The 15,101-nt window shown below is 43.7% G+C and overlaps 1 protein-coding gene across 10 annotated transcripts in view; it reads left to right on the plus strand.

Annotated features, from left to right (window-relative positions):
- Positions 1-7,586: 7,586 nt before the first annotated feature.
- TAX1BP1 (Tax1 binding protein 1) overlaps positions 7,587-15,101 on the plus strand; it is a 702,037-nt gene continuing 694,522 nt past the window's right edge. For 7 of the 10 annotated variants that reach the window (XM_078663483.1, XM_078663485.1, XM_078663484.1 and 4 more), the window contains exon 1: positions 7,614-7,748. The gene's annotated coding sequence lies outside the window, so the exon portion shown is untranslated. Of the gene's footprint in view, positions 7,749-7,854; positions 8,031-15,101 lie in introns of those variants that run through there. The other 3 variants (XM_078663492.1, XM_078663491.1, XM_078663489.1) reach the window with 3 other exon arrangements.

Consider the following 15,101-nt stretch of genomic DNA (forward strand, 5'->3'; position numbering starts at 1 on the left):
CGCACTTCGTCGCATGGTATATCCCGCTCTTTCCAACTACAGTCACGTTTTTTTCCATGTTCGGTACAGCTTTCTAATCGGTATAACTTCCGGCACATTTTCCAACGTCTGACTATTTTCCCAGCAACCACGATTCCTGCATCTTTTTCATTCACGTTTCCCCCCCCTACTTTCTATTAACTAGAACCACTCGATATCTATTCTTGATTCACATGGTGAACTTCTGGTATATTTGGGTCGCGTTTTCATTGACTATCGTTTGCTTATCTGTTTTCCGTTTATTTTTGCCTTCACTTGGTTTGTTGTTCACCCATGAGGGGTAATCTCATTCACTTGATTACTGTGGTTGAATCAACTATCAATATGCAGCACCAAGCAGCACGATATCTATCAACTTATTTGTTATCTTGGAATATGTTTGTGCTATTAGACACTTGATAAGATCCTACAAATATTTTCTCTACATTATTTTCAGATTACCCCTGACGAAGGACTTTCATAGTCCGAAATGCATTGGGTGAATCCTCAATGATGTTTTCGAACAGTTTTGGGAAATTGAAGGATGTTAAATTAACAATCAGCAATACGATGCAAATCATTTCCTGAGAAAAGAACATGGAATAAATTATGATGAAAATCATATCCTCTTGAAGTTTGATTACAATTCTTCTGAACGTTTTAACGTCCATTGGTTGTGCTCAGAGAGACGGCACTTATCTCAAGTGGCGCTAACTATTTCTTGATTACCACACCTTGTCGGGGAGTGATATCCCTGGTGCACACCACAACTTAATTCACATCTACAACTGCGGAGTGCGTAGCCTCTACCTTCTTTTCACTTTCCCCATTCTCCATGCTGGCTGCATTACAGCCTGCACGGAGAACATGCCCAGACCCCCATTCCCTGGTTGAGCGTCGAACCAGGATGCTCAAAACCAATCACAGCGCTGCATTGCAGAGTTGTGATTGGTCAGGGGAGCCTGGGTGTCTACCCATCACAATGCCGGATTGCAGCATTGTGATTGTTCAGTGGGGCCTGGCTGTGCCTTTTGTTTGTTGAGGAGCAGAAACGCGGGACCCAGCGGCAAGGTAAGTAGTTTTTTTTAAATTGTGCGCACCCTCCCGCAATTGCGACCCACCTAACTCCCTTGCGCGACCCTCCGCCTCCTGAGACCGCCCCGCAACTGGCCCGCCACCCACGAGGCATGCCAGCCTCCACTAACATCAGGCTCAGAGGAAAAGAACAGAAAAGAGCATTGTGATTAATGGCATTCTATTCATGCGTATATGCATAACGGTTTGTAAATGTGATTTGTGACTTGTTACGGGCTTGTATTAGGTTGTACATAGGTGCACAGGCAAATTTTGTATGCTAAACCACTGCACCATAAAGTGATAGTGCTGTATGTCGCTCTCAGCCCAACAGAGTTCTTTGGTTGGGGCAGGGATGACTACTGAGTGACATTTTGGGAAATTGAAGGATGTTAAATTAACAATCAGCAATACGATGCAAATCATTTCCTGTGAAAGAACATGAAATAAATTATGATGAAAATCATATCCTCTTGAAGTTTGATTACAATTCTTCTGAACGTTTTTACGTCCATTGGTTGTGCTCAGAGAGACGAATGGGGAAAGTGCCCATGACTGGTTTTAGCGGCCCGAACGGGTCGACCAAACATTCATTGCGCACTTACGAGTGGGCAAACCACTCCTCCTATGCCCTGCTCCGAGAGAAGGGCAGCCCCGCCCACCCATCCGCCCTCAAAGTAGCAGCACAAACATAAAATGCTAATAACTGAAGGTTATTGTCATTTTATTTCTCTACTTCTTGCACTGCTTGAAAGCAGTGGGGCGACGCTCCTCTGCCATAGCGGAGGAGCCACCACTACTGATGTTCAATGCCGAGACAGTTGATCCCAGGTTGACAATGGAAAATCACACTTAGGCAGGCATCTAGAAATAAAGCCCCATTCCATTTGCACTTGGCATCAGAAAGTCTTTGCATCACAAAAAAAAATACACGAGAACACCTGATACTTACCTTGCTGCTGAGCAGTGAAGAAAGAGGAATCACTTCACAATTGTTCATGTGTTTTGGAGTGTGTTAGGCCTCTGATTCCTTCAAGCTCAGGTATGCTCCATTGGTGTTCATGGGAAATGTAGCTTTTTCATGTTATAAAAGGCTGCTGAGTAGTAAAAAAACAAATGCATAATCTGAGCTTCTGGATCCTAGCATAAAGTTCTCAAGAACAGGATGTTAAGGTACTTAACACAACAGCTCTGGAAGGCTTCACCAATGACAATACAGTGCATTACTAATCTGTGTTAACATTGCATCTCCTTCGAATAAAAAAGGGCAGAACAGGATGGGTCCTCACTCACAGCAGGCTAATTGTCACAACTAGTCAAAAGAATTAGCATCTGATCTGCATATGTGACTTGGTTTAGACCTCTGCCTTCCAGCAAGCAACTCATGGGAGGTGTAAACGTTTCAAGAAGCTATCTCGCCACAGTGGTAGCTATCATCCAGAGCTCTTAAGTTTACAAGACCCATGCATGAACAGCTCATCCAGAACAGGATTTGTTTCTTTATATTCTGGGAATTATAGTTCTTTTACTTGCCATTAAATTGGGGCTACAGGTCTCAGAATTCAAAGGAAAATTCTGATCTGGATGAGCTACTCAGACATGGACCTGGGAAGCTTGAAAGTCTCTGGTGTAGGAGTGAGCTAGAAAAGTAGAGGGAGGGAGATGTGGAAAATGAGTTGTCCAATGTCCTCAAACAGGGAAACCATAATACACCTCGCAAGTTTCCCTGGTCCATGTGTACATACGGTACATAAAAGGTGATAAGAGGAATGCTTGCAAATAGTTTAACCACTAGCAATTGCTCAGGATAGTATTCCAACCCTTTGTTTTTGCCCATTGTGCCACTCTAGGCAAAGAACTGCCTTATGCAAATCAATACTGACCCTGCTTCTCATTGGAAGAGGTGTGGCACAGCGGCAAGGGTGCCTGACTCCGGACCATGTGGTGCACGGTTTGATCCCCGGTGCCGGCGGCAGGTTAGCCCAGCACCATGTGACTCCGGCAATAGCTTGCTTAATCTTCCTGACGGCACCCAGCGCCGGGACACCTCTCCGGAGGTAGCTATGCGCTTTAGAAATGCTGGTATTGGAATAGCCCATTCACCAGAGCCCCTCTCCATAGGGGAACACATGCATCCCCAGACCGTTTTCAGCCTTATGAGGCTTGGGTTGAATGTGCTCCAGTTCGTAGGGGACTAGGATTCACAGTTCAGGCTGCACTGTTCCAAGTGAAGCAGGATAAAGGTAGATTTGCATATGCTGGGGCATCATTGGCAAACAACAATGGTTGGAATGCTATTCCAGCGATTGCCAGTGGTTACACTATTTGCAAGTATTACTCCCATCACTTTTTGTGTGTCTCATGTAATACTAATGGCCAAGGGTATGCCCAAATGTAGGTCGGGTGCCTACTTTGCCACTGAAACCAAGCTGCACCCGAATGAAGAAGTCCAACCAGGCACAAACCACCTTTGGTTGCTTGTGTTCCCGTTTGGAAAGACCAGGCTAGACAGTTCCCGTTGGAGTATGAATAAGTTTGATTTGTACACATTTGGGTCTCATCTGAGGTGGCATCGTGGGCAAAAAAAATAATTGGTTGAAATGCTGCCCCGAACAATTGCCAGTGTTTAGACTATTTGCAAGCATCCCTCACATTATTTTTTGTGTGCTTGATGTCACGCTCTATGTGGCCATGGGTATGCCCACACATGGATCTGTGCTCTCGTTGCAACTGAAACCTAGCTGAAGAGGTCCAACTATACCAAAACAGGTCTTGGGTTGCTTGTGTTCTGCTTTGGAGATAACCTGGTGTGTCAGTTAGGGATGGAATGTACGGACTGGAGCAGGTTTATGGCTGAGGGGTCTAATCTAAGGTGGCATGTGGGCAAGAAACTATGGGATGGAATTCTACCCAGAGCGATTGCCATTGGTTAGGCTATTTGCAGGCATTCCTTTCATCACTTTTTGTGTGTTTGATCCATGTGTACATAACTCATTTCGTCCAGCTTGTTTCTTTGTATTCCTGGGTTTGTCTCTCTGATTTTAGCTCTACTTATCGAGGCACTGATTTTAGCTCTACTTATCGAGGCACTTACCTGGATGGGTGTAGCGCTGCTTTCTGCCTTTGTTCTACTTTTGTGAGGTTCTTGAGTTGTTTCATTAATTTCACATTTATTTAGAATTCTTATTCTTACAATTATGTCACTTTCTGTGTTATGATTGCTGTAAAACGTTGTACAATCATTACCGAGGCACATCTTTGGCAGACAGTCATGTTTTGTTTCATTGTCTTTTCTGTGTAGTGCCACTATTCGTTTGAAGATCGTTTTTGTGGAAATATGTTGGTCTAAATGGTGTGACCACAGTGCAAAGGTATGGCTATGTAGCGTGGTTTGGCGGTTTTTCACTTTTGTATTTGTTTATTTCTTGTTTTCCCATTGAGCCACCTTGGGAATGTCCTAAATTTGTCGTTTGGGTTTTCCCTTTTAGAAAACGTTCTGGTCCTGATGAGAACTCCATAAAATGTAGGAGTTCGAAACGCGTCGACCGACCTGACTTGCCTTAAGTTGGACAGTACTCTCTTGTCAAATTCCATTTAATACCACTCTGAATTTGAGAATTAGTGAAGTTAATTCTCGTTGCATTGAATTCAAATAGCTGCATAATTCATGTAATTCATTCTATTCGTGTAGCAACTTGTAGATATTTTTTTGACAGGAGTTTATATTGTTTTTTGTGTACATAGGTATGTGAGATGTATGAATGTGTTTGGTAGGATGTGCTTTATATAAATATTGTATATATGTAAACCCATTGTGTTGTTTTTTTGAAAAATTTGTACATGCAAAAAAAAGTGTTCTAAAAATCAAAAATTGAATGCATACTAGTGTTAAAGAAATAAAATAACTAGTGACGTTAGTAAAATCACGGACCGGTATGTTTTATTCGTAGTGGGACTGTTATTAATTACGTTGAATAACAGGTTCAGTATTGGCCCTTCTTTTGTTTTTCTTGTAAAACGTTGTGTGACATCACTTCCTGTGATCAGTGGTTGAAGTGGGAGGGATCTGAGGGGCACAACATGCACATACTTTTTAATTTAAGAAATATAGATCCCCTGCTTTTTGTGCAAAGATGAGCATTCCAGGCAGTTAATATCAAGAGCTGAAATGCTTTAGATGAAGTTTAAGGCAGGGTGTCTGCTGTGTGGTGAAACGGAGGGAGGCGCAGACAGCCAAACAAACCTTTCTGCCTGGGTGCCTGCTTCTCTGACAGAAATGTAAATGTGCACAACTGGTCAGTCTGCAAATGTAAAGGGTGCTTAGAAGCCAGTATTGGTTTTAATTGATGGAATCACTTGAAGCTTCCTGATAACACTGATTTATTCTTTTTGAGCGTTATACAAAGGAAGGTACCAACTGAACTGTGAAGTGTGTACTTTTAAAAGACAAGTAAAAAAAAATGGTCCTACATACAGTGTTGGTATTACTAAAATCTATATGTTTGATGCACTTTTTAATCTTAAATCTTTTTGCACATTTTTAAGCCACCTATCTTATACTCTGTGTAATGCAAGTTTAAAATAATGACATATATTGACAATGCTTTCTATCACAGACTGGGACCTCGTAGCACTAGACATACATCAGTCATTATTCTCCACTGCGCCAACCAGGCTTCAACTCTGTGGCTCTCTGGCTACAGACACAGACCTCTGTAGTGCATTGACAAATAGAGTTTTCATGATGTACAATAGTCCATTTCCCGCTGATTAACTTAAGTTGCATTTATTTTTCAGTTAAGCTGTGCCTTGTTTTATATGTAGTTACCCGAAGATGAAAGACTGAAAACAAGTTACAGAATATTTTATTTTCTTAGTCACTCCTTGGACCCCGCCCTTACACTCACTCATCCCGCCCCTCTTTACGCACAGCATCAAAGTTCTCAGATACATATTTTTTTTAATGCACTTCGACCACTGCCTGTTGGCACGCCACTGTATTAACCCACTGACAGTGCAGCTCAGATCATCCATTAGGAACATTCTTAAACTATATTTCATTGCCCCACGATTGAGCGAGATCAGCAACTAAAACAAAACGATGTCGACATGTCCTTCCGTTCTGTTTCCTTCATCTGGATTGTGAAAGGGACAGGAAGGAGTCTGTACGTGACGCTGTTACTCTACGGAGGCAGGCCCGAGCACCACCGGGGGGACTCCTGTCGTTGGCATAATGGGGGTGCACTGGGAAGCGGATGGAAGCCCTCACCCACCCCAGGCCCCCAGAGTTCACTCCTCATCGGAGTGGCCTGTCCCGCCATGGATAGGGGGCGCAGACAATCCCCCGGAGGTGCCCCCACCCAGGAGTCTAAGCGCAAGTCCCCGCTTCCAGGACTGGAGGCGCGAGGACAGCTGAGCCCGGCCTTCTTTCAGCCCTTCTACCCCTGTGTGCCCCCTCTCCAACAACTTCTGTTGCAGTCAAACAAAGTGCTGCTGCAGCCGGGCAAGAGCGAGCATCCCAGAGAACTTTTCCCAGGTATGGGGCACGGGAACCACGACCGGCTGATTCTGATTGTCGTCGACGTTACTCCAGTGGACCCGAGCCTACACGCCTCCTCTCCCTTCCTGACTTTGATTTTTGAATCATGTACCCCCTGACTTCTTTTGGCACTCTAATTCATACTCACTGGGTCACTCTCATGGACTTTTGTCCTACCCGTCATTTTGCTGCTGTTCTCTGCCGCTTTTCTCTGGACCCTGACCCGCCATCTTGTCCATTCCCTTGTCCTTTACCCTTTTCCCTCATGTCCCACTTGACGATCCTGATTTGCCTTTTCTCCATACCCTTGTATCCCTACCACCCTCCCGTGGTGCTGTGACTGCATGCCCCCTCCGACCCCACTTAATGGAACTCTGCTCTCCTGGTTTTTTGGGTCTTGACCTGAGAAAATCTACTATTTGTATATATGTGTATATAGAGATAACTCTAACCACTAGTATATGTAGTAGACCTGTACTCTCTACCATTCCTATGTGACTCTTAGAGTATATCCATTTGTATCTCTTCCTTGTGTGACTTTACAACTTGTACATTTGCAATTGTTTCTGTTTGTATCTTTTATGTAACGCATGTAAACCTAAATCCTTATGTTTTGCAACTGGTTCTTATGTAAAGCTCTCTGACACCTTCTGGTAAAGTTTGCGCTATATAAAATCGCATTAAATAAAATAAAATAAAAAATAAATAAATTGTGCGTGAGCGAGAGCACATCCACTAACGGGAAAACTGACGTTTACATTCTTTCTTACGAGCTAAAAGTATTAATTAAAAAAATGCCAGTCCTCTCGTCCATGGACAGTTTGTTCCTCGATCATTGTAAACCGCATTACTGGAGAAGGATAACACGCTCTGCCACATTCACCCTTGAAGGTCCCGCCTACATCTGAAAAAAAGGTGCTCCTACGTCATAAGGGGGATTGCCGTGTTGTTTGATGCTGTAAACCTTGGTTTCCAAGCTGGACAGGAAGTGACGTTCTAGTCAGCTGGGTATGCGGAAGTGCGGGTGTTGTTGATCTGCGTCACTGTGTCCACGGCTGCACCGGACCTGTCGACCTTGCCGGAACTCTTAGCCTTCAGCCTGAGGTCCGGCCGAGGGGTGAGTGAGACGAACCGTTAACTCATGAAATATGGTGCTGTGCGAAGCTTGGGTGGGAGCATAATTTCTGTTTTAGCTGAGGGGGCGGGTCCTGGCAGGTGAGATTCCGCTGTCAGCTCCTGTCTTGCTGCTCTTTCTTGACAGCTGCATTGTGACCTCACTCACTACGCAATACACAGAAGAAATCGCTAACCAGACCCACATCCTCCCGGTTCTGGGATCTTCTGCCGGGCTTCAGATTGCTACGCTCCCCATCGAAGACCAGCTCGCCATTCGTCTTCGGTAAAGCTTGCCGACTACTGCGTAGAGCCAGCACTGCGGCGTGGTGTTTGAACCCTGCTCACGTGGCAATGTTTGGAGGTTTAATGGCCCACCCCTGCAAATATAGATTAATGTATAGAATCTAGCATAAAAAAGCAATTTAAGTGACGTAATGGTTACAAAACGTAACCCCCCCCCGAATCTGACAGTTATGTTTCCCTAAACAAATGTAACTCGAAACCCCTTTGCGTTGCTCATGCATGGTCGAACTCTTCATGTCACACATGACCTAATCAGTGACTTCATAACCACCCAATGTAACTAATGTGCTAAGCGAATATCACATTTCGTTCAAGACATCCGTGGGTGACAAGGTTATAAGCACATCCTAAATGCCTTTTTTTAACGGATGCTACAGCGATAACTAAACAGTCGACATTGCTGACTCTAATATATAGATACATATAAACACCCACCTTCCTTTGAGTGACTCAGCTGTGCTTCAACAGCCGCGCACTTAGCGCCTCCTCCAACACTCAGGACCGATCACAGCAGTCTGTACGTGTTCAACGCTTGGCTAACCGCCCCTCCATTACACCGCGAGCCAAAAATATTCAGTCCACTGTCGTATTACAGCTGATAACTGCATTGCTGTGTACATGTTTAGTTAAGCAACATATACTATGGTTTGCAATAATTGTGCCTTTAGCAGTAGGTAGTTTCGCTTTTGCTGAGAAGTTTTCCTACTTAAGCTGCAGCGCGCACTGTTGCGTTCACACAGCTCTATATTGATTGGCATACCAATCGTTTCTTGGTGCGCGATAGCCATATTAGGTTGGCGATATACGCATCCCCTTCAGATGTTTCTATCAAAGAATGGTTGTTTCATGTCTCAGCGCGCACTGTTGCATTCACACAGCTCTATATTGATTGGCATACCAATCGTTTCTTGGTGCGCGATAGCCATATTAGGTTGGCGATATAAGCATCCCCTTCAGATGTTTCTATCAAAGAATGGTTGTTTCATGTCTTCGAGTTGGCTAGCGAGTACTTGTGTAGAACGTGCTGCGTTGTTATGGTGGTCAATGAACATTTTGAGTCATTTCGAAAATGTCGGTGAGTGTTTATTTGTTTTCGGTTAAAGAGACCGGCAGTTTCACTATTGGAAGTACTCCAGGGACATTCCTGGATAGAATCACCAGTCTAAGACTGTTGAGATGGTCGGTCTTTTTACTCTTAACGACATTGGGTTGATTCAGCAATTTGTTTCTTTCGGTGCGCAGATATGTGATGTGATGGAGCTTTCAATATATATTTTTTCTGTTTTGTCATAAGTGTCATTGAAGCTCATGACATTTAGATCCAATATCGGGTCTTAGGCATACAGTGTCTTTCATTTATCTCTTTGTTCCAAATAGTATCATGCCTTACTGGAGAAAAATATGTAAGGGAGATGACGCCTGGGTGTTCTGATTTACCAATCCTAAACATGCCACGTATCTAGTTGTATGATTTTACACACCTCTCTGGATGTGAAAAGGACATCATAATCGACAATCTAACGTCCAAAGCACTTTCTTTTTAGGTCTCTCCTACTAGGTAGTGCAAGCCGTATAGCTGCGAAAGAGCTCTAACCGGCTTACCAAGAACTTCTAGTTGGGCTTACAACCTGCCTATTACTTACGACTTGACTTTTTAAAAATTGTTTTTATCATTTGCTTTCTTCGTATTCAATGGCTTGCCTGTCTTTTCTAGTATTTGCCCATCCACTTTACCATCCTTTTGAGTAGATTGCTTGTATCGTTCCAATGCTTTCCTTTAGGGCGCTAGCTACTTTTTTCCCTGTTTCTTTAGGCACTCCTTGAGTGTTTGTGTGTTTTTCTAGCTCTCTCCCCTATGTGCTTCTCTCCTACCAAATAGTTGCCTCACACTTTATACCTTTCTCTCTGTCGCATATGCTGTTTTTATTTTATTCCCCAGGGTTTGTTTTGTGGATAAGATTTCAATTATACTTGAACAAACAGGACAAACCCTTTACCTACCTCTTATTATTATTGGTGTCGTGCCCAGAGAAATCGAAGCTAGGTGATTTCGTTATTAACACCTATGCTTGGTTATAGCTAAACTTACTCTGTCCACTCGAAAGTAACAATACCACAAACTAAGTGAAAGAGTGCCTGCAACAGAAGATGGTGATTTCAAAGATAATGTAAACATTTACAAAACAAGTGTGTATGTCTCTGGGTTGAATGAAAGTTTGTTATATGAAGATAGATTAAGCAAAACGACTGGTGTCTGCAGTTCTAAGAGTCATGAGGCATTGACCCAAATTGTGCTTGTCTATTGGTTTTGTCTAGGGTTGTCCAAACGAACCTCTCTACTTTCAACAAGGAAATCCTGATTTTCAGAATGATGATTTCCATATAGAGGTCTGCTTACTCGTCTAGAGCAAACAATGCACATGGTGGACTTTTCCACTGCAGTAAAATTAGGATAGGGGTCGGGCTGCGGTTTGGGATGGTTACGCAAGGGTTCTGGAAACCCCTATAAAGTCATAACCTTTTGAGATTCACACAAATTGGGCAAGTTTCCCTCTCTGGGGACATTTGTAAATGTGCATAAGCCAAATATTAGTGTGTTTTTATAGATTAAAAAGCTGAATGTACCATTCAAAGTTATGAAAGTGATCTATCGAAAAAAAAACCTTTGTGCTATGTAATGCTTGGCAGATGTCATCCCATATCTTAATAATTGTTTTGTAAATATTTAATGCTTATTTAAATATTTAGGATTATAGTATTTGAAGAAACGTTTAATGCCAGTGAGGGACCCATTTGTGATTGGTTTCCTTGTACCTACCTGAAATTGATTTGAGGTTGGGCAGTGAATATCCTTCAACTGGTGTTAGCAGGCTCATGCACTTGCATTTGATTTCTAATATGGAGCTAACTGTAAAACACCTGCATTTGCAGAGGCACACTGGCGAGGATTGCTTCGAATAAATATAGAAATGTATGAGGAATTGTAATAAAAATTTGTAGGAAAGTGCCCTTTTTAGATGGTCACCCCCCCAACCACATTTTGCTCTAGATGCTGTGGTTTTACAACTGAAAGTGCCCTAGGACCTGCTAACCAGCTCCCAGTAGCAGTGCTCTTTTTCTCAAAACGTATTGTGAATTGGTACTCCCAGGTGGCAAAAGTCTTTAACCCCCTTTTGTAAGTCCCTAGTATATGTTACCAGTGGCGCATAGGGCAAGGGTGTTAAAGGGGTCACCAGGGCTGCAGCACTATTTGCACCACCCTGAGTGGCCAGAGGCAAAGTAAAGTCTGCAGGGTTGCTACCGCAGCCTGCACAAGCTGCTTCTCTGCTTGAGTTCGACTCTGCACGCACCATGTGTGACAGCCCCCTCACTGCCTTGATATATGTATGTCACCCCTAAAGTAGGCCTCCTAAAGTCCAGGAGGCGGGGTGCATTATATCTATGGTGAAGGCATATATGTTGAGACATATGCACCTCTACAGTAACCTTTAAGTTTACTGTAAGTGAACGGCAGTCCATAGGTTAACATGGACTGGCTACCTGACAAAACAGATAGCGAGCTCCACAATGGTATTACCAAATTTAGTCATGTTTGGTATCAGGTGGCGAATTAGGTATTCAGGAGGCGTACCCTCCTTCCCCCAAAGGCTGGCCACACCTTGAGGGTGGGCTAGTGGGTCTGTACAGCAGAGGATGGCTCGTGCCATCTTGAAAATTCCTACAATAGTGGGTTCTAGGTAGTTCAATGAAATAACCCCCCTTATATGGTCACCTTAGTGGCAGATTAGCTGCAGGACTAGTAGCCTATTAGCTACTAGCCTTCACAACCCCCAAACACCCCCTAAATCCAGGATGTAAGGGGCACCACTGACACTGGATCTCCAGATCTGCTCTGAAGAAGAAAAGGGTTAGAAATGGGGGTCTGTAGTTGGCCGGTTGTTACCCTGTTGAACTAGGGACCCTTCTTCCTAGTCAGGATAAGGGAGTTACACTTTTAAGATAACCCCTGCTCACCCCCTTGGTAGATTGGCATGAGCAGTCAGGCTTATATCAGAGGCGGTTTGTAAAGCATTTGCCCATAACTAGCAGTAATACAGTGAAAACACTACAAAAGGACACCACACCAGTTTTAGAAAAATAGCCAATATTTATTTGTGTAAAACAAAAACCAAAACAATAAAAAGCCAACATACAATTATTTAAAATACTCATAAAGCAAAAATAGACTTTAAAAACAGTTCCTTGAAGTCCATAGCACTGTCCAGGGCTATCATGGCTCTGTGTACCAACAAATCCAACAGTTCTGGCTTACTGCGGCGTCGCGGGCCAGCTACAGTGTCAGGAAGACCTGCAAAACAGAACCGTTAAAAATGTAGGGCGTCTGGGACATGGCGGTCAGATCAGATGAGCTTGTCGGTAGGCGTCTGTTCCGGGCCCTTGAAGTTGCACGTGTTGCAGGTCGAACTCCATTTGGTTGAAGTCGGGAGTGCTGGTGGGTGTCGGGGCTGTGGTTTGAAGTGCAGCGGTGTGGTGTGCGGTATCGAAATTTATATAAATAAGAGTTCTATTTTTATAAATTGGTGTCTGATTTCTTTCGAGTCGTGTCAATTGCTTATCGTCAATGTTGGTACTGTAAAATGCTTTACACATGTTACTCTAAGTAAGCCTGTCTGCTCTTTGCCACTCTACCAGTACAGGATTACTAGCATGAATCTGAGATCCACTTTTGGGTATTTTATCAATATTTCATGGTATGGCCTCCCAGCCATACCACACAACGTTAATACCTTGGGGTTTCAGCGGTAGGATATAAAGCTTGTGTTTTGCAGTACCAATTGACTTTAAGTATATATTTTTTTGTGCACAAAGAAATCCCCAAAATTGTCTTTAGAAAGCTTTTATTTTTTTTAGGTTTTTCTAAAAAAAGTTTTGTTTAAATTGTTAGGGCCCTGTGTAGACCCCCATTCCAATAGCACATGTTCAAGTTCCAGTATAAGATAAGTGTTTTAAAAGTTCCTCGTAATTTTTAATAAGATCTCAACTTCCTATATAAAGTAAGCACAATGGAGGGTGGACAGATTCTCGATATGCCCATCTTCACTTTCAAGATAAATGACTTAGGAGCACTATGCAAGTTAGAGGCATTAGTTTTAGATCTACTGCCAAAAAGGAGGACCTCAAGAAGGCACTCAGTGCCTACAAGGAAGAAAAGGACAAGGAGAGTCATACCTCTGAGGTCGAGATAGAGGAAGAGGTTGACCTCCTAGCCAAAATGGACAATAAGGAAGAAGGTGAAGACCAAATGTCTGCACCCTTCCCCAGACCCCCGCTTCACCAGTGGGAAGTGACCGAAGTCACTCTATTGCACCCTCTAATGGAGAGGTTATAGGACATCTCAAGGACAAGCTTGCCCAAATCTCCTTGGAGGAGAGAACGCTTGAACTAGAGGAAAGGAGACTAGCCCTTGAGATAAGAAGGTTTAAGTTGGTCCGATTTCCCAAAGATGGTGGCAGCAATTAAAATGGGGAAAAATGAGTCTTTTGAGCCCCCAAGATCCCCAAAGGGATTATCCCCAAGTGCAGTGATGGAGACAACATTGATAAATGGTTTGCAGCTTTTTGAAAGGGCTTACAAAATGAGAGGAGTAGGTTGTCAAAACTTTGAGCTCTCTACTTTGTGACGTATTCTCAGTGAAGGGCAGAGATAGACTTCTAACCCTTAATAAGGATATAGCTGAATCCTACCAGCTCATGAAATATACCCTCGTAGAAGAGTTTGGACTCACCACAGGAGTACAGTGTCAACTTTAGAGAGCCTCAGAAAGGCCAAATCAAACCTTTGGTAGACTTTGTTGACTCTTCAATCAAGGCACTAGAGGACTGGATAAAAGGTAATAAGGAGGACACTTATGAAGGGCTGCATAATATGTCGATGAAAGGCACACCCTAATTGAAGTAGAGGGTCTGAGGGATGCAGGTGCTAGTGTCGGTATGGTGGCAGCCAAACTGTATTCCCCAGACCAAATGATCCCTGGTATTAGTCACAAGGTTACCAATGCTGACAAACTAGGCTTCATCCAAATGGCTTTGGTGAACTTAGAGTGGGGAGGTGTTATTGGCCAGAAGAAGGTGGTTGTGTATCTTGCCATACCTGTAGAGTGTCTATTAACAATGATATGGAGACTTCTGCATAGGCAGAAGTAGAAAAGAGGGCTCATGCAAAAATGATGGGTTTCCTTGAATGGGTGTGTGACCACTAGGGCACAGGCTGTACGTCAAGGTAGTCCAGAAGAATTGGAGCTTGAAATTATGGCCCGAAACTTCAGAAACAAGAGGAAGGGCAAGAAGACTGGTGACACAGCTTCTAAGAGGTCACAGGATCAGGGAGAGAAATCTTCCCAGGGAGATGCCATGATGCCTCAGGAGGAAACTGCAGCTAGGATCTTGGGCCTAACCTGCCAGAGCTTCTTGGTGCAGGGGGACCCTTCAGAGAAGACCTGTGCCTAGAGCAAAATAGATTCCCTACTTTTGAGGGCCTAAGGCAGCAAGCTGCCAGGCAGAAGAGATGTTAGTGGCACTCACAGGGGTTATTGGGAGGATTGGCTCCTGTATACTGAGGCGAGGTACTCAAAACCAGGGCCATCCAGGAGAGTGGTGGTTCCTTATAGTATACAGAGAGTTGATCGTAACTTTAGCCATAACATCTCCATTATGAGACATCTGGGGCAAACCAGGACCTGGGACAAGTTGGTTGGCCATTTTTATTGGCCCCAGATGTCTGAGGCCAATAAAAATCGAGAAAGTAAACTAGTTTTGTTGCTCCTTTGCGACTTGCCATGCCAGTGGTAAGACAGACATAAAACCAAGGGCTCCCTTAATCCCACTACCAGTGATTGAGATTCTCTTTGAGAGGGAGGGATTAGCATGGTTGGTCCCCTTGACCCTCCCACTGCATCTGGAAACAGTTTTATTCTAGTGGTAGTGGACCATGCCACTAGTTGTCCCGAGGCAATTCCCCCTCAGGACTGCAACTGCTTCTGGTTGGCATCTTC

Source organism: Lissotriton helveticus, chromosome 10 (genome assembly GCF_964261635.1).
Source record: "Lissotriton helveticus chromosome 10, aLisHel1.1, whole genome shotgun sequence".
Taxonomy (NCBI): domain Eukaryota; kingdom Metazoa; phylum Chordata; class Amphibia; order Caudata; family Salamandridae; genus Lissotriton; species Lissotriton helveticus.